This window comes from Triturus cristatus, chromosome 6 (genome assembly GCF_964204655.1).
Source record: "Triturus cristatus chromosome 6, aTriCri1.1, whole genome shotgun sequence".
NCBI lineage: Eukaryota > Metazoa > Chordata > Amphibia > Caudata > Salamandridae > Triturus > Triturus cristatus.
In genome coordinates, this window is record NC_140589.1 from 99977485 (window position 1) to 99994783 (window position 17299).

The 17299-nt window shown below is 43.4% G+C and overlaps 20 non-coding genes across 20 annotated transcripts; all 20 read right to left on the minus strand.

The window, feature by feature from the left end:
- On the minus strand, positions 1 to 83 carry TRNAL-AAG (transfer RNA leucine (anticodon AAG)). The gene has a single exon. It is a non-coding gene; the product is annotated as a tRNA-Leu (tRNA).
- Positions 84 to 269: 186 nt separating this feature from the next.
- TRNAL-CAG (transfer RNA leucine (anticodon CAG)) lies at positions 270 to 352 on the minus strand. The gene has a single exon. It is a non-coding gene; the product is annotated as a tRNA-Leu (tRNA).
- A 1739-nt stretch (positions 353 to 2091) lies between these two features.
- On the minus strand, positions 2092 to 2174 carry TRNAL-AAG (transfer RNA leucine (anticodon AAG)). The gene has a single exon. It is a non-coding gene; the product is annotated as a tRNA-Leu (tRNA).
- A 901-nt stretch (positions 2175 to 3075) lies between these two features.
- On the minus strand, positions 3076 to 3158 carry TRNAL-UAG (transfer RNA leucine (anticodon UAG)). The gene has a single exon. It is a non-coding gene; the product is annotated as a tRNA-Leu (tRNA).
- A 1024-nt stretch (positions 3159 to 4182) lies between these two features.
- Positions 4183 to 4265, minus strand: TRNAL-AAG (transfer RNA leucine (anticodon AAG)). Its single transcript has one exon. It is a non-coding gene; the product is annotated as a tRNA-Leu (tRNA).
- A 186-nt stretch (positions 4266 to 4451) lies between these two features.
- Positions 4452 to 4534, minus strand: TRNAL-UAG (transfer RNA leucine (anticodon UAG)). Its single transcript has one exon. It is a non-coding gene; the product is annotated as a tRNA-Leu (tRNA).
- A 631-nt stretch (positions 4535 to 5165) lies between these two features.
- Positions 5166 to 5248, minus strand: TRNAL-UAG (transfer RNA leucine (anticodon UAG)). Its single transcript has one exon. It is a non-coding gene; the product is annotated as a tRNA-Leu (tRNA).
- Positions 5249 to 6541: 1293 nt separating this feature from the next.
- Positions 6542 to 6624, minus strand: TRNAL-CAG (transfer RNA leucine (anticodon CAG)). The gene has a single exon. It is a non-coding gene; the product is annotated as a tRNA-Leu (tRNA).
- Positions 6625 to 7256: 632 nt separating this feature from the next.
- On the minus strand, positions 7257 to 7339 carry TRNAL-UAG (transfer RNA leucine (anticodon UAG)). The gene has a single exon. It is a non-coding gene; the product is annotated as a tRNA-Leu (tRNA).
- A 1024-nt stretch (positions 7340 to 8363) lies between these two features.
- On the minus strand, positions 8364 to 8446 carry TRNAL-AAG (transfer RNA leucine (anticodon AAG)). Its single transcript has one exon. It is a non-coding gene; the product is annotated as a tRNA-Leu (tRNA).
- Positions 8447 to 8634: 188 nt separating this feature from the next.
- TRNAL-CAG (transfer RNA leucine (anticodon CAG)) lies at positions 8635 to 8717 on the minus strand. The gene has a single exon. It is a non-coding gene; the product is annotated as a tRNA-Leu (tRNA).
- A 632-nt stretch (positions 8718 to 9349) lies between these two features.
- Positions 9350 to 9432, minus strand: TRNAL-UAG (transfer RNA leucine (anticodon UAG)). The gene has a single exon. It is a non-coding gene; the product is annotated as a tRNA-Leu (tRNA).
- Positions 9433 to 10456: 1024 nt separating this feature from the next.
- Positions 10457 to 10539, minus strand: TRNAL-AAG (transfer RNA leucine (anticodon AAG)). The gene has a single exon. It is a non-coding gene; the product is annotated as a tRNA-Leu (tRNA).
- A 185-nt stretch (positions 10540 to 10724) lies between these two features.
- Positions 10725 to 10807, minus strand: TRNAL-CAG (transfer RNA leucine (anticodon CAG)). The gene has a single exon. It is a non-coding gene; the product is annotated as a tRNA-Leu (tRNA).
- A 2008-nt stretch (positions 10808 to 12815) lies between these two features.
- Positions 12816 to 12898, minus strand: TRNAL-CAG (transfer RNA leucine (anticodon CAG)). The gene has a single exon. It is a non-coding gene; the product is annotated as a tRNA-Leu (tRNA).
- A 632-nt stretch (positions 12899 to 13530) lies between these two features.
- TRNAL-UAG (transfer RNA leucine (anticodon UAG)) lies at positions 13531 to 13613 on the minus strand. Its single transcript has one exon. It is a non-coding gene; the product is annotated as a tRNA-Leu (tRNA).
- A 1024-nt stretch (positions 13614 to 14637) lies between these two features.
- Positions 14638 to 14720, minus strand: TRNAL-AAG (transfer RNA leucine (anticodon AAG)). The gene has a single exon. It is a non-coding gene; the product is annotated as a tRNA-Leu (tRNA).
- Positions 14721 to 14906: 186 nt separating this feature from the next.
- On the minus strand, positions 14907 to 14989 carry TRNAL-CAG (transfer RNA leucine (anticodon CAG)). The gene has a single exon. It is a non-coding gene; the product is annotated as a tRNA-Leu (tRNA).
- Positions 14990 to 15621: 632 nt separating this feature from the next.
- TRNAL-UAG (transfer RNA leucine (anticodon UAG)) lies at positions 15622 to 15704 on the minus strand. Its single transcript has one exon. It is a non-coding gene; the product is annotated as a tRNA-Leu (tRNA).
- A 1024-nt stretch (positions 15705 to 16728) lies between these two features.
- Positions 16729 to 16811, minus strand: TRNAL-AAG (transfer RNA leucine (anticodon AAG)). The gene has a single exon. It is a non-coding gene; the product is annotated as a tRNA-Leu (tRNA).
- Positions 16812 to 17299: the final 488 nt, after the last annotated feature.

Below are 17299 nucleotides of genomic sequence, written 5' to 3' on the forward strand. Positions count from 1 at the left end.
TGTCAGAAGTGGGATTCGAACCCACGCCTCCACGAGAGACTGCGGCCTTAACGCAGCGCCTTTGACCACTCGGCCATCTTGACCCCATGCTGCTTTTTCATCTAAAGGGTGCGAAAGATATTAGGAACCAAAAAATGCACAGAGCTTAGGACAATAGTGGCTAGAGCAAGAACAAAACTCACTGCACTCTTCCAAGAAGACAATCCTATAAGCCACTGTGAGGGAAATGATCATATTTCTCAAGAAAAAAATTAGAGTAAACACAGGACTGTCAGAAGTGGGATTTGAACCCACGTCTCCAGAGGAGACTGCGACCTGAACGCAGCGCCTTAGACCACTCGGCCATCCTGACTTGCTTTCCCAGCATCTTCCAGAGGCCAGACAGCCATGCAGGTGAGGTACTGAAAAGGAATGCCCTCAATTTATTTATCCTATTATATGCACTTCCAACAGATCTTTGAACAATCTGTACAGAGCAGGACCTATGGAGAACTCTTTAGAACTTTGAGGCGAACAAAGAGAAAGTGCTATTCACCAGCCACTTGAACGGCTCAAAGCTGCTTTGAAATTGAGACAATAGCCACCTCTTGGCTGGCTAAAGCAATTTCAACAAGGGATCTCAAAGTCACAACATAGGGTGGAGTATGCAAATTTAAGCAGCCCCTGATCAAAGCCCTGAGGAAATTGCTGTAAGTGTGCTGGAGTCCAGTTGTCTACCAGATGAATGGCATTCTTCCAAATTTGCAGGGCCCGTCTGGCCAGGGCATACAAGAGCATGACTCTTCCAGATGACCTCTTACATGGGTCCTATGCTCATTTGGTAAGGATTGCGCTTTGTCAGCAAGACGTTATAGAACCTAAATATATGAAAAACCCCATCTCTCTTGACAAGAGGAGAACGGAATAACGTGCCAAGTGAAGACCAACAGATGCAACTTCCATCAGATGTTAACCTGATAAAGGAGATTAAATCTCCAAAAGGCATGTAAGAAGTGGGATTCGAACCCACGCCTCCAAAGGAGACTGTGGCCTAAACACAGCGCCTTAGACCTCTCGGCCATCCTGACAGTATAGGCATTTAAGAAATGAATAAAAGTTACTCAGAAACGTCTACCTCCATGCAAGCCTGAAATAATTTAAACCTTCAAACACAAGGTGCAACTTTATGCACAGGACAATAAACACAGAAGAACACATACGAAAGCACTTTATTTCACAGGTATACAGTTTTCATGCTTTTAGAACACCACATACCTCTCACCAGCTATTTAGGGTCCTGTATCCGACTCACAACATTTCCTTGCCTGCGACCTCTCTCTCTACACAAACAACTACAGCACAGGAAGTAGGAAGGCAATAGGTGGGGCAGTTTATTCAAATTTATGCTGCCAATGTGCCTTGCAGATTCATGCAGGATTTCTAGATCCTTGCTGGATACAAGAGAGTAGGCCTTGTTCCAGATAAACTATCCCTAGCAGGGAAAGTCTGAGCACAGGCACTCTTTTGCTCTTTAGCCCCTGGCCTGGGACTCACCCTCACTTGCTGAGGCGTGAAATTCTGCATACCAACTTTGCACAGAAGGTATGTTTGTGGTTGTTTGGGGATGGGTGGGAGGTCAAGAGCAGGGAAAAGCAGGTCTCCTTCACTACTAGACTCCTCTTCTATGCCTCCCTGCCGTTCACTCACTCTGTCTTTGTTTCATTCTCTCCTTCCACAACACTCCTTCTCACTCACTCGCTCTATCACTTGTATTTTTGCCCTTGCTCTGCATTCTATAGTGGAAACATCTCTTGAATGAAGCATCTGAAAATGACGTGACATAAAATTTAAAACCTCCTTATTGGAAACCTAAAACATCACAAGACTTAATGTAACCCATTTCTTTCATAAAAAAGATTTTTAAAGTACCCCACAAAAGAAATATAAAACACCACGAGTGCTAGAAGAATATTACATTAACGTTAAAGATAGAATAGGGCAAATGCATTTGCAGTTGAAACTGAAGTTTGGTACTTATTCAGATATTATTTACATTGCCAATTTTTAGCTGAGATTCTAAAGGAACTGAGAGAGAAAATGGAATTCAAGTTTTGTCAGAAGTGGGATTCGAACCCACGCCTCCACGAGAGACTGCGGCCTTAACGCAGCGCCTTAGACCACTCGGCCATCCTGACCCCATGCTGCTTTTTGATCTAAAGGGTGAGAAAGATATTAGGAACCAAAAAATGCACAGAGCTTAGGCCAATAGTGGCTAGAGCAAGAAAAAAACTCACTGCACTCTTCCAAGAAGACAATCCTATAAGCCACTGCGAGGGAAATGATCATATTTCTCAAGAAAAAAATTAGAGTAAACACAGGACTGTCAGAAGTGGGATTTGAACCCACGCCTCCAGAGTAGACTGTGACCTGAACGCAGCGCCTTAGACCACTCGGCCATCCTGACTTGCTTTCCCAGCATCTTCCAGAGGCCAGACTGCCATGCAGGTGAGGTACTGAAAAGGAATGCCCTCAATTTATTTATCCTATTATATGCACTTCCAACAGATCTTTGAACAATCTGTACAGAGCAGGACATATGGAGAACTCTTTAGAAATTTGAGGCGAACAATGAGAAAGTGCTATTCACCAGCCACTTGAACGTCTCAAAGCTGCTTTGAAATTGAGACAATAGCCACCTCTTGGCTGGCTAAAGCAATTTCAACAAGGGATCTCAAAGTCACAACATAGGGTGGAGTATGCAAATTTAAGCAGCCCCTGATCAAAGCCCTAAGGAAATTGCTGTAAGTGTGCTGGAGTCCAGTTGTCTACCAGATGCATGGCATTCTTCCAAATTTGCAGGGCCCATCTGGCCAGGGCATACAAGAGCATGACTCTTCCAGATGACCTCTTACATGGGTCCTATGCTCATTTGGTAAGGATTGAGCTTTGTCAGCAAGACGTTATAGAACCTAAATATATGAGAAACCCCATCTCTCTTGACAAGAGGATAACGGAATAACGTGCCAGGTGAAGACCAACAGATGCAACTTCCATCAGATGTTAACCTGATAAAGGAGATTAAATCTCCAAAAGGCATGTCAGAAGTGGGATTCAAACCCACGCCTCCAAAGGAGACTGTGGCCTAAACACAGCGCCTTAGACCTCTCGGCCATCCTGACAGTATAGGCTTTTAAGAAATGAATAAAAGTTACTCAGAAACGTCTACCTCCATGCAAGCCTGAAATAATTTAAACCTTCAAACACAAGGTGCAACTTTATGCACAGGACAATAAACACAGAAGAACACATACGAAAGCACTTTATTTCATAGGTATACAGTTTTCATGCTTTTAGAACACCACATACCTCTCACCAGCTATTTAGGGTCCTGTATCCGACTCACAACATTTCCTTGCCTGCGACCTCTCTCTCTACACAAACAACTACAGCACAGGAAGTAGGAAGGCAATAGGTGGGGCAGTTTATGCAAATTTATGCTGCCAATGTGCCTTGCAGATTCATGCAGGATTTCTAGATCCTTGCTGGATACAAGAGAGTAGGCCTTGTTCCAGATAAACTATCCCTAGCAGGGAAAGTCTGAGCACAGGCACTCTTTTGCTCTTTAGCCCCTGGCCTGGGACTCACCCTCACTTGCTGAGGCGTGAAATTCTGCATACCAACTTTGCACAGAAGGTATGTTTGTGGTTGTTTGGGGATAGGTGGGAGGTCAAGAGCAGGGAAAAGCAGGTCTTCTTCACTACTAGACTCCTCTTCTATGCCTCCCTGCCGTTCACTCACTCTGTCTTTGTTTCATTCTCTCCTTCCACAACACTCCTTCTCACTCACTCGCTCTATCACTTGTATTTTTGCCTTTGCTCTGCATTCTATAGTGGAAACATCTCTTGAATGAAGCATCTGAAAATGACGTGACATAAAATTTAAAACCTCCTTATTGGAAACCTAAAACATCACAAGACTTAATGTAACCCATTTCTTTCATAAAAAAGATTTTTAAAGTACCCCACAAAAGAAATATAAAACACCACGAGTGCTAGAAGAATATTACATTAACGTTAAAGATAGAATAGGGCAAATGCATTTGCAGTTGAAACTGAAGTTTGGTACTTATTCAGATATTATTTACATTGCCAATTTTTAGCTGAGATTCTAAAGGTACTGAGAGAGAAAATGGAATTCAAGTTTTGTCAGAAGTGGGATTCGAACCCACGCCTCCACGAGAGACTGCGGCCTTAACGCAGCGCCTTAGACCACTCGGCCATCCTGACCCCATGCTGCTTTTTGATCTAAAGGGTGAGAAAGATATTAGGAACCAAAAAATGCACAGAGCTTAGGCCAATAGTGGCTAGAGCAAGAAAAAAACTCACTGCACTCTTCCAAGAAGACAATCCTATAAGCCACTGCGAGGGAAATGATCATATTTCTCAAGAAAAAAATTAGAGTAAACACAGGACTGTCAGAAGTGGGATTTGAACCCACGCCTCCAGAGTAGACTGCGACCTAAACGCAGCGCCTTAGACCACTCGGCCATCCTGACTTGCTTTCCCAGCATCTTCCAGAGGCCAGACTGCCATGCAGGTGAGGTACTGAAAAGGAATGCCCTCAATTTATTTATCCTATTATATGCACTTCCAACAGATCTTTGAACAATCTGTACAGAGCAGGACCTATGGAGAACTCTTTAGAAATTTGAGGCGAACAAAGAGAAAGTGCTATTCACCAGCCACTTGAACGGCTCAAAGCTGCTTTGAAATTGAGACACTAGCCACCTCTTGGCTGGCTAAAGCAATTTCAACAAGGGATCTCAAAGTCACAACATAGGGTGGAGTATGCAAATTTAAGCAGCCCCTGATCAAAGCCCTGAGGAAATTGCTGTAAGTGTGCTGGAGTCCAGTTGTCTACCAGATGAATGGCATTCTTCCAAATTTGCAGGGCCCGTCTGGCCAGGGCATACAAGAGCATGACTCTTCCAGATGACCTCTTACATGGGTCCTATGCTCATTTGGTAAGGATTGCGCTTTGTCAGCAAGACGTTATAGAACCTAAATATATGAGAAACCCCATCTCTCTTGACAAGAGGAGAACGGAATAACGTGCCAAGTGAAGACCAACAGATGCAACTTCCATCAGATGTTAACCTGAAAAGGAGATTAAATCTCCAAAAGGCATGTCAAAAGTGGGACTCGAACCCACGCCTCCAAAGGAGACTGTGGCCTAAACACAGCGCCTTAGACCTCTCGGCCATCCTGACAGTATATGCTTTTAAGAAATGAATAAAAGTTACTCAGAAACGTCTACCTCCATGCAAGCCTGAAATAATTTAAACCTTCAAACACAAGGTGCAACTTTATGCACAGGACAATAAACACAGAAGAACACATACGAAAGCACTTTATTTCACAGGTATACAGTTTTCATGCTTTTAGAACACCACATACCTCTCACCAGCTATTTAGGGTCCTGTATCCGACTCACAACATTTCCTTGCCTGCGACCTCTCTCTCTACACAAACAACTACAACACAGGAAGTAGGAAGGCAATAGGTGGGGCAGTTTATGCAAATTTATGCTGCCAATGTGCCTTGCAGATTCATGCAGGATTTCTAGATCCTTGCTGGATACAAGAGAGTAGGCCTTGTTCCAGATAAACTATCCCTAGCAGGGAAAGTCTGAGCACAGGCACTCTTTTGCTCTTTAGCCCCTGGCCTGGGACTCACCCTCACTTGCTGAGGCGTGAAATTCTGCATACCAACTTTGCACAGAAGGTATGTTTGTGGTTGTTTGGGGATGGGTGGGAGGTCAAGAGCAGGGAAAAGCAGGTCTCCTTCACTACTAGACTTCTCCTCTATGCCTCCCTGCCATTCACTCACTCTGTCTTTGTTTCATTCTCTCCTTCCACAACACTCCTTCTCACTCACTCGCTCAATCACTTGTATTTTTGCCCTTGCTCTGCATTCTATAGTGGAAACATCTCTTGAATGAAGCATCTGAAAATGACGTGACATAAAATTTAAAACCTCCTTATTGGAAACCTAAAACATCACAAGACTTAATGTAACCCATTTCTTTCATAAAAAAGATTTTTAAAGTCCCCCACAAAACAAATATAAAACACCACGAGTGCTAGAAGAATATTACATTAACGTTAAAGATAGAATAGGGCAAATGCATTTGCAGTTGAAACTGAAGTTTGGTACTTATTCAGATATTATTTACATTGCCAATTTTTAGCTGAGATTCTAAAGGAACTGAAAAAGAAAATGGAATTCAAGTTTTGTCAGAAGTGGGATTCGAACCCACGCCTCCAGGAGAGACTGCGGCCTTAACGCAGCGCATTAGACCACTCGGCCATTCTGACCCCATGCTGCTTTTTCATCTAAAGAGTGAGAAAGATATTAGGAACCAAAAAATGCACAGAGCTTAGGCCAATAGTGGCTAGAGCAAGAAAAAAACTCACTGCACTCTTCCAAGAAGACAATCCTATAAGCCACTGCGAGGGAAATGATCATATTTCTCAAGAAAAAAAGTAGAGTAAACACAGGACTGTCAGAAGTGGGATTTGAACCCACGCCTCCAGAGGAGACTGCGACCTGAACGCAGCGCCTTAGACCACTCGGCCATCCTGACTTGCTTTCCCAGCATCTTCCAGAGGCCAGACAGCCATGCAGGTGAGGTACTGAAAAGGAATGCCCTCAATTTATTTATCCTATTATATGCACTTCCAACAGATCTTTGAACAATCTGTACAGAGCAGGACCTATGGAGAACTCTTTAGAACTTTGAGGCGAACAAAGAGAAAGTGCTATTCACCAGCCACTTGAACGTCTCAAAGCTGCTTTGAAATTGAGACAATAGCCACCTCTTGGCTGGCTAAAGCAATTTCAACAAGGGATCTCAAAGTCACAACATAGGGTGGAGTATGCAAATTTAAGCAGCCCCTGATCAAAGCCCTAAGGAAATTGCTGTAAGTGTGCTGGAGTCCAGTTGTCTACCAGATGCATGGCATTCTTCCAAATTTGCAGGGCCCATCTGGCCAGGGCATACAAGAGCATGACTCTTCCAGATGACCTCTTACATGGGTCCTATGCTCATTTGGTAAGGATTGAGCTTTGTCAGCAAGACGTTATAGAACCTAAATATATGAGAAACCCCATCTCTCTTGACAAGAGGATAACGGAATAACGTGCCAGGTGAAGACCAACAGATGCAACTTCCATCAGATGTTAACCTGATAAAGGAGATTAAATCTCCAAAAGGCATGTCAGAAGTGGGATTCGAACCCACGCCTCCAAAGGAGACTGTGGCCTAAACACAGCGCCTTAGACCTCTCGGCCATCCTGACAGTATAGGCTTTTAAGAAATGAATAAAAGTTACTCAGAAACGTCTACCTCCATGCAAGCCTGAAATAATTTAAACCTTCAAACACAAGGTGCAACTTTATGCACAGGACAATAAACACAGAAGAACACATACGAAAGCACTTTATTTCACAGGTATACAGTTTTCATGCTTTTAGAACACCACATACCTCTCACCAGCTATTTAGGGTCCTGTATCCGACTCACAACATTTCCTTGCCTGCGACCTCTCTCTCTACACAAACAACTACAGCACAGGAAGTAGGAAGGCAATAGGTGGGGCAGTTTATGCAAATTTATGCTGCCAATGTGCCTTGCAGATTCATGCAGGATTTCTAGATCCTTGCTGGATACAAGAGAGTAGGCCTTGTTCCAGATAAACTATCCCTAGCAGGGAAAGTCTGAGCACAGGCACTCTTTTGCTCTTTAGCCCCTGGCCTGGGACTCACCCTCACTTGCTGAGGCGTGAAATTCTGCATACCAACTTTGCACAGAAGGTATGTTTGTGGTTGTTTGGGGATGGGTGGGAGGTCAAGAGCAGGGAAAAGCAGGTCTCCTTCACTACTAGACTCCTCTTCTATGCCTCCCTGCCGTTCACTCACTCTGTCTTTGTTTCATTCTCTCCTTCCACAACACTCCTTCTCACTCACTCGCTCTATCACTTGTATTTTTGCCCTTGCTCTGCATTCTATAGTGGAAACATCTCTTGAATGAAGCATCTGAAAATGACGTGACATAAAATTTAAAACCTCCTTATTGGAAACCTAAAACATCACAAGACTTAATGTAACCCATTTCTTTCATAAAAAAGATTTTTAAAGTACCCCACAAAAGAAATATAAAACACCACGAGTGCTAGAAGAATATTACATTAACGTTAAAGATAGAATAGGGCAAATGCATTTGCAGTTGAAACTGAAGTTTGGTACTTATTCAGATATTATTTACATTGCCAATTTTTAGCTGAGATTCTAAAGGTACTGAGAGAGAAAATGGAATTCAAGTTTTGTCAGAAGTGGGATTCGAACCCACGCCTCCACGAGAGACTGCGGCCTTAACGCAGCGCCTTTGACCACTCGGCCATCTTGACCACATGCTGCTTTTTCATCTAAAGGGTGAGAAAGATATTAGGAACCAAAAAATGCACAGAGCTTAGGCCAATAGTGGCTAGAGCAAGAAAAAAACTCACTGCACTCTTCCAAGAAGACAATCCTATAAGCCACTGCGACGGGGAAATGATCATATTTCTCAAGAAAAAAATTAGAGTAAACACAGGACTGTCAGAAGTGGGATTTGAACCCACGCCTCCAGAGGAGACTGCGACCTGAACGCAGCGCCTTAGACCACTCGGCCATCCTGACTTGCTTTCCCAGCATCTTCCAGAGGCCAGACAGCCATGCAGGTGAGGTACTGAAAAGGAATGCCCTCAATTTATTTATCCTATTATATGCACTTCCAACAGATCTTTGAACAATCTGTACAGAGCAGGACCTATGGAGAACTCTTTAGAACTTTGAGGCGAACAAAGAGAAAGTGCTATTCACCAGCCACTTGAACGGCTCAAAGCTGCTTTGAAATTGAGACAATAGCCACCTCTTGGCTGGCTAAAGCAATTTCAACAAGGGATCTCAAAGTCACAACATAGGGTGGAGTATGCAAATTTAAGCAGCCCCTGATCAAAGCCCTGAGGAAGTTGCTGTAAGTGTGCTGGAGTCCAGTTGTCTACCAGATGAATGGCATTCTTCCAAATTTGCAGGGCCCGTCTGGCCAGGGCATACAAGAGCATGACTCTTCCAGATGACCTCTTACTTGGGTCCTATGCTCATTTTGTAAGGATTGCGCTTTGTCAGCAAGACGTTATAGAACCTAAATATATGAAAAACCCCATCTCTCTTGACAAGAGGAGAACGGAATAACGTGCCAAGAGAAGACCAACAGATGCAACTTCCATCAGATGTTAACCTGATAAAGGAGATTAAATCTCCAAAAGGCATGTCAGAAGTGGGATTCGAACCCACGCCTCCAAAGGAGACTGTGGCCTAAACACAGCGCCTTAGACCTCTCGGCCATCCTGACAGTATAGGCATTTAAGAAATGAATAAAAGTTACTCAGAAACGTCTACCTCCATGCAAGCCTGAAATAATTTAAACCTTCAAACACAAGGTGCAACTTTATGCACAGGACAATAAACACAGAAGAACACATACGAAAGCACTTTATTTCACAGGTATACAGTTTTCATGCTTTTAGAACACCACATACCTCTCACCAGCTATTTAGGGTCCTGTATCCGACTCACAACATTTCCTTGCCTGCGACCTCTCTCTCTACACAAACAACTACAGCACAGGAAGTAGGAAGGCAATAGGTGGGGCAGTTTATTCAAATTTATGCTGCCAATGTGCCTTGCAGATTCATGCAGGATTTCTAGATCCTTGCTGGATACAAGAGAGTAGGCCTTGTTCCAGATAAACTATCCCTAGCAGGGAAAGTCTGAGCACAGGCACTCTTTTGCTCTTTAGCCCCTGGCCTGGGACTCACCCTCACTTGCTGAGGCGTGAAATTCTGCATACCAACTTTGCACAGAAGGTATGTTTGTGGTTGTTTGGGGATGGGTGGGAGGTCAAGAGCAGGGAAAAGCAGGTCTCCTTCACTACTAGACTCCTCTTCTATGCCTCCCTGCCGTTCACTCACTCTGTCTTTGTTTCATTCTCTCCTTCCACAACACTCCTTCTCACTCACTCGCTCTATCACTTGTATTTTTGCCCTTGCTCTGCATTCTATAGTGGAAACATCTCTTGAATGAAGCATCTGAAAATGACGTGACATAAAATTTAAAACCTCCTTATTGGAAACCTAAAACATCACAAGACTTAATGTAACCCATTTCTTTCATAAAAAAGATTTTTAAAGTACCCCACAAAAGAAATATAAAACACCACGAGTGCTAGAAGAATATTACATTAACGTTAAAGATAGAATAGGGCAAATGCATTTGCAGTTGAAACTGAAGTTTGGTACTTATTCAGATATTATTTACATTGCCAATTTTTAGCTGAGATTCTAAAGGAACTGAGAGAGAAAATGGAATTCAAGTTTTGTCAGAAGTGGGATTCGAACCCACGCCTCCACAAGAGACTGCGGCCTTAACCCAGCGCCTTAGACCACTCGGCCATCCTGACCCCATGCTGCTTTTTGATCTAAAGGGTGAGAAAGATATTAGGAACCAAAAAATGCACAGAGCTTAGGCCAATAGTGGCTAGAGCAAGAAAAAAACTCACTGCACTCTTCCAAGAAGACAATCCTATAAGCCACTGCAAGGGAAATGATCATATTTCTCAAGAAAAAATTAGAGTAAACACAGGACTGTCAGAAGTGGGATTTGAACCCACGCCTCCAGAGGAGACTGCGACCTGAACGCAGCGCCTTAGACCACTCGGCCATCCTGACTTGCTTTCCCAGCATCTTCCAGAGGCCAGACAGTCATGCAGGTGAGGTACTGAAAAGGAATGCCCTCAATTTATTTATCCTATTATATGCACTTTCAACAGATCTTTGAACAATCTGTACAGAGCAGGACCTATGGAGAACTCTTTAGAACTTTGAGGCGACCAAAGAGAAAGTGCTATTCACCAGCCACTTGAACGGCTCAAAGCTGCTTTGAAATTGAGACAATAGCCACCTCTTGGCTGGCTAAAGCAATTTCAACAAGGGATCTCAAAGTCACAACATAGGGTGGAGTATGCAAATTTAAGCAGCCCCTGATCAAAGCCCTGAGGAAATTGCTGTAAGTGTGCTGGAGTCCAGTTGTCTACCAGATGAATGGCATTCTTCCAAATTTGCAGGGCCCGTCTGGCCAGGGCATACAAGAGCATGACTCTTCCAGATGACCTCTTACATGGGTCCTATGCTCATTTGGTAAGGATTGCGCTTTGTCAGCAAGACGTTATAGAACCTAAATATATGAGAAACCCCATCTCTCTTGACAAGAAGAGAACGGAATAAGGTGCCAGGTGAAGACCAACAGATGCAACTTCCATCAGATGTTAACCTGATAAAGGAGATTAAATCTCCAAAAGGCATGTCAGAAGTGAGATTCGAACCCACGCCTCCAAAGGAGACTGTGGCCTAAACACAGCACCTTAGACCTCTCGGCCATCCTGACAGTATAGGCTTTTAAGAAATGAATAAAAGTTACTCAGAAACGTCTACCTCCATGCAAGCCTGAAATAATTTAAACCTTCAAACACAAGGTGCAACTTTATGCACAGGACAATAAACACAGAAGAACACATACGAAAGCACTTTATTTCACAGGTATACAGTTTTCATGCTTTTAGAACACCACATACCTCTCACCAGCTATTTAGGGTCCTGTATCCGACTCACAACATTTCCTTGCCTGCGACCTCTCTCTCTACACAAACAACTACAGCACAGGAAGTAGGAAGGCAATAGGTGGGGCAGTTTATGCAAATTTATGCTGCCATTGTGCCTTGCAGATTCATGCAGGATTTCTAGATCCTTGCTGGATACAAGAGAGTAGGCCTTGTTCCAGATAAACTATCCCTAGCAGGGAAAGTCTGAGCACAGGCACTCTTTTGCTCTTTAGCCCCTGGCCTGGGACTCACCCTCACTTGCTGAGGCGTGAAATTCTGCATACCAACTTTGCACAGAAGGTATGTTTGTGGTTGTTTGGTGATGGGTGGGAGGTCAAGAGCAGGGAAAAGCAGGTCTCCTTCACTACTAGACTCCTCTTCTATGCCTCCCTGCCATTCACTCACTCTGTCTTTGTTTCATTCTCTCCTTCCACAACACTCCTTCTCACTCACTCGCTCTATCACTTGTATTTTTGCCCTTGCTCTGCATTCTATAGTGGAAACATCTCTTGAATGAAGCATCTGAAAATGACGTGACATAAAATTTAAAACCTCCTTATTGGAAACCTAAAACATCACAAGACTTAATGTAACCCATTTCTTTCATAAAAAAGATTTTTAAAGTACCCCACAAAACAAATATAAAACACCACGAGTGCTAGAAGAATATTACATTAACGTTAAAGATAGAATAGGGCAAATGCATTTGCAGTTGAAACTGAAGTTTGGTACTTATTCAGATATTATTTACATTGCCAATTTTTAGCTGAGATTCTAAAGGAACTGAGAGAGAAAATGGAATTCAAGTTTTGTCAAAAGTGGGATTCGAACCCACGCCTCCAGGAGAGACTGCGGCCTTAACGCAGCGCCTTAGACCACTCGGCCATGCTGATCCCATGCTGCTTTTTCATCTAAAGGGTGAGAAATATATTAGGAACCAAAAAATGCACAGAGCTTAGGCCAATAGTGGCTAGAGCAAGAAAAAAACTCACTGCACTCTTCCAAGAAGACAATCCTATAAGCCACTGCGAGGGAAATGATCATATTTCTCAAGAAAAATAGTAGAGTAAACACAGGACTGTCAGAAGTGGGATTTGAACCCACACCTCCAGAGGAGACTGCGACCTGAACGCAGCGCCTTAGACCACTCGGCCATCCTGACTTGCTTTCCCAGCATCTTCCAGAGGCCAGACAGCCATGCAGGTGAGGTACTGAAAAGGAATGCCCTCAATTTATTTATCCTATTATATGCACTTCCAACAGATCTTTGAACAATCTGTACAGAGCAGGACCTATGGAGAACTCTTTAGAACTTTGAGGCGAACAAAGAGAAAGTGCTATTCACCAGCCACTTGAACGGCTCAAAGCTGCTTTGAAATTGAGACAATAGCCACCTCTTGGCTGGCTAAAGCAATTTCAACAAGGGATCTCAAAGTCACAACATAGGGTGGAGTATGCAAATTTAAGCAGCTCCTGATCAAAGCCCTGAGGAAATTGCTGTAAGTGTGCTGGAGTCCAGTTGTCTACCAGATGAATGGCATTCTTCCAAATTTGCAGGGCCCGTCTGGCCAGGACATACAAGAGCATGACTCTTCCAGATGACCTCTTACATGGGTCCTATGCTCATTTGGTAAGGATTGCGCTTTGTCAGCAAGACGTTATAGAACCTAAATATATGAGAAACCCCATCTCTGTTGACAAGAGGAGAACGGAATAACGTGCCAAGTGAAGACCAACAGATGCAACTTCCATCAGATGTTAACCTGATAAAGGAGATTAAATCTCCAAAAGGCATGTCAGAAGTGGGATTCGAACCCACACCTCCAAAGGAGACTGTGGCCTAAACACAACGCCTTAGACCTCTCGGCCATCCTGACAGTATAGGCTTCTAAGAAATGAATAAAAGTTACTCAGAAACGTCTACCTCCATGCAAGCCTGAAATAATTTAAACCTTCAAACACAAGGTTCAACTTTATGCCCAGGACAATAAACACAGAAGAACACATACGAAAGCACTTTATTTCACAGGTATACAGTTTTCATGCTTTTAGAACACCACATACCTCTCACCAGCTATTTAGGGTCCTGTATCCGACTCACAACATTTCCTTGCCTGCGACCTCTCTCTCTACACAAACAACTACAGCACAGGAAGTAGGAAGGCAATAGGTGGGGCAGTTTATGCAAATTTATGCTGCCAATGTGCCTTGCAGATTCATGCAGGATTTCTAGATCCTTGCTGGATACAAGAGAGTAGGCCTTGTTCCAGATAAACTATCCCTAGCAGGGAAAGTCTGAGCACAGGGACTCTTTTGCTCTTTAGCCCCTGGCCTGGGACTCACCCTCACTTGCTGAGGCGTGAAATTCTGCATACCAACTTTGCACAGAAGGTATGTTTGTGGTTGTTTGGGGATGGGTGGGAGGTCAAGAGCAGGGAAAAGCAGGTCTCCTTCACTACTAGACTCCTCTTCTATGCCTCCCTGCCGTTCACTCACTCTGTCTTTGTTTCATTCTCTCCTTCCACAACACTCCTTCTCACTCACTCGCTCTATCACTTGTATTTTTGCCCTTGCTCTGCATTCTATAGTGGAAACATCTCTTGAATGAAGCATCTGAAAATGACGTGACATAAAATTTAAAACCTCCTTATTGGAAACCTAAAACATCACAAGACTTAATGTAACCCATTTCTTTCATAAAAAAGATTTTTAAAGTACCCCACAAAAGAAATATAAAACACCACGAGTGCTAGAAGAATATTACATTAACGTTAAAGATAGAATAGGGCAAATGCATTTGCAGTTGAAACTGATGTTTGGTACTTATTCAGATATTATTTACATTGCCAATTTTTAGCTGAGATTCTAAAGGAACTGAGAGAGAAAATGGAATTCAAGTTTTGTCAGAAGTGGGATTCGAACCCACGCCTCCACGAGAGACTGCGGCCTTAACGCAGCGCCTTAGACCACTCGGCCATCCTGACCCCAAGCTGCTTTTTGATCTAAAGGGTGAGAAAGATATTAGGAACCAAAAAATGCACAGAGCTTAGGCCAAAAGTGGCTAGAGCAAGAAAAAAACTCACTGCACTCTTCCAAGAAGACAATCCTATAAGCCACTGCGAGGGAAATGATCATATTTCTCAAGAAAAAAATTAGAGTAAACACAGGACTGTCAGAAGTGGGATTTGAACCCACGCCTCCAGAGGAGACTGCGACCTGAACGCAGCGCCTTAGACCACTCGGCCATCCTGACTTGCATTCCCAGCATCTTCCAGAGGCCAGACAGCCATGCAGATGAGGTACTGAAAAGGAATGCCCTCAATTTATTTATCCTATTATATGCACTTCCAACAGATCTTTGAACAATCTGTACAGAGCAGGACCTATGGAGAACTCTTTAGAACTTTGAGGCGAACAAAGAGAAAGTGCTATTCACCAGCCACTTGAACGTCTCAAAGCTGCTTTGAAATTGAGACAATAGCCACCTCTTGGCTGGCTAAAGCAATTTCAACAAGGGATCTCAAAGTCACAACATAGGGTGGAGTATGCAAATTTAAGCAGCCCCTGATCAAAGCCCTAAGGAAATTGCTGTAAGTGTGCTGGAGTCCAGTTGTCTACCAGATGAATGGCATTCTTCCAAATTTGCAGGGCCTGTCTGGCCAGGGCATACAAGAGCATGACTCTTCCAGATGACCTCTTACATGGGTCCTATGCTCATTTGGTAAGGATTGCGCTTTGTCAGCAAGACGTTATAGAACCTAAATATATGAGAAACCCCATCTCTCTTGACAAGAGGAGAACGGAATAACGTGCCAAGTGAAGACCAACAGATGCAACTTCCATCAGATGTTAACCTGATAAAGGAGATTAAATCTCCAAAAGGCATGTCAGAAGTGGGATTCGAACCCACACCTCCAAAGGAGACTGTGGCCTAAACACAGCGCCTTAGACCTCTCGGCCATCCTGACAGCATAGGCTTTTAAGAAATGAATAAAAGTTACTCAGAAACGTCTACCTCCATGCAAGCCTGAAATATTTTAAACCTTCAAACACAAGGTGCAACTTTATGCACAGGACAATAAACACAGAAGAACACATACGAAAGCACTTTATTTCACAGGTATACAGTTTTCATGCTTTTAGAACACCACATACCTCTCACCAGCTATTTAGGGTCCTGTATCCGACTCAGAACATTTCCTTGCCTGCGACCTCTCTCTCTACACAAACAACTACAGCACAGGAAGTAGGAAGGCAATAGGTGGGGCAGTTTATGCAAATTTATGCTGCCAATGTGCCTTGCAGATTCATGCAGGATTTCTAGATCCTTGCTGGATACAAGAGAGTAGGCCTTGTTCCAGATAAACTATCCCTAGCAGGGAAAGTCTGAGCACAGGCACTCTTTTGCTCTTTAGCCCCTGGCCTGGGACTCCCCCTCACTTGCTGAGGCGTGAAATTCTGCATACCAACTTTGCACAGAAGGTATGTTTGTGGTTGTTTGGGGATGGGTGGGAGGTCAAGAGCAGGGAAAAGCAGGTCTCCTTCACTACTAGACTCCTCTTCTATGCCTCCCTGCCGTTCACTCACTCTGTCTTTGTTTCATTCTCTCCTTCCACAACACTCCTTCTCACTCACTCGCTCTATCACTTGTATTTTTGCCCTTGCTCTGCATTCTATAGTGGAAACATCTCTTGAATGAAGCATCTGAAAATGACGTGATATAAAATTTAAAACCTCCTTATTGGAAACCTAAAACATCACAAGACTTAATGTAACCCATTTCTTTCATAAAAAAGATTTTTAAAGTACCCCACAAAAGAAATATAAAACACCACGAGTGCTAGAAGAATATTACATTAACGTTAAAGATAGTATATTGCAAATGCATTTGCAGTTGAAACTGAAGTTTGGTACTTATTCAGATATTATTTACATTGCCAATTTTTAGCTGAGATTCTAAAGGAACTGAGAGAGAAAATGGAATTCAAGTTTTGTCAGAGGTGGGATTCGAACCCACGCCTCCAGGAGAGACTGCGGCCTTAACGCAGTGCCTTAGACCACTCGGCCATCCTGACCCCATGCTGCTTTTTCATCTAAAGGGTGAGAAAGATATTAGGAACCAAAAAATGCACAGAGCTTAGGCCAATAGTGGTTATGCAAGAAAAAAACTCACTGCACTCTTCCAAGAAGACAATCCTATAATCCACTGCGAGGGAAATGATCATATTTCTCAAGAAAAAAAGTAGAGTAAACACAGGACTGTCAGAAGTGGGATTTGAACCCACACCTCCAGAGGAGACTGCGACCTGAACGCAGCGCCTTAGACCACTCAGCCATCCTGACTTGCTTTCCCAGCATCTTCCAGAGGCCAGACAGCCATGCAGGTGAGGTACTGAAAAGGAATGCCCTCAATTTATTTATCCTATTATATGCACTTCCAACAGATCTTTGAACAATCTGTACAGAGCAGGACCTATGGAGAACTCTTTAGAAATTTGAGGCGAACAAAGAGAAAGTGCTATTCACCAGCCACTTGAACGGCTCAAAGCTGCTTTGAAATTGA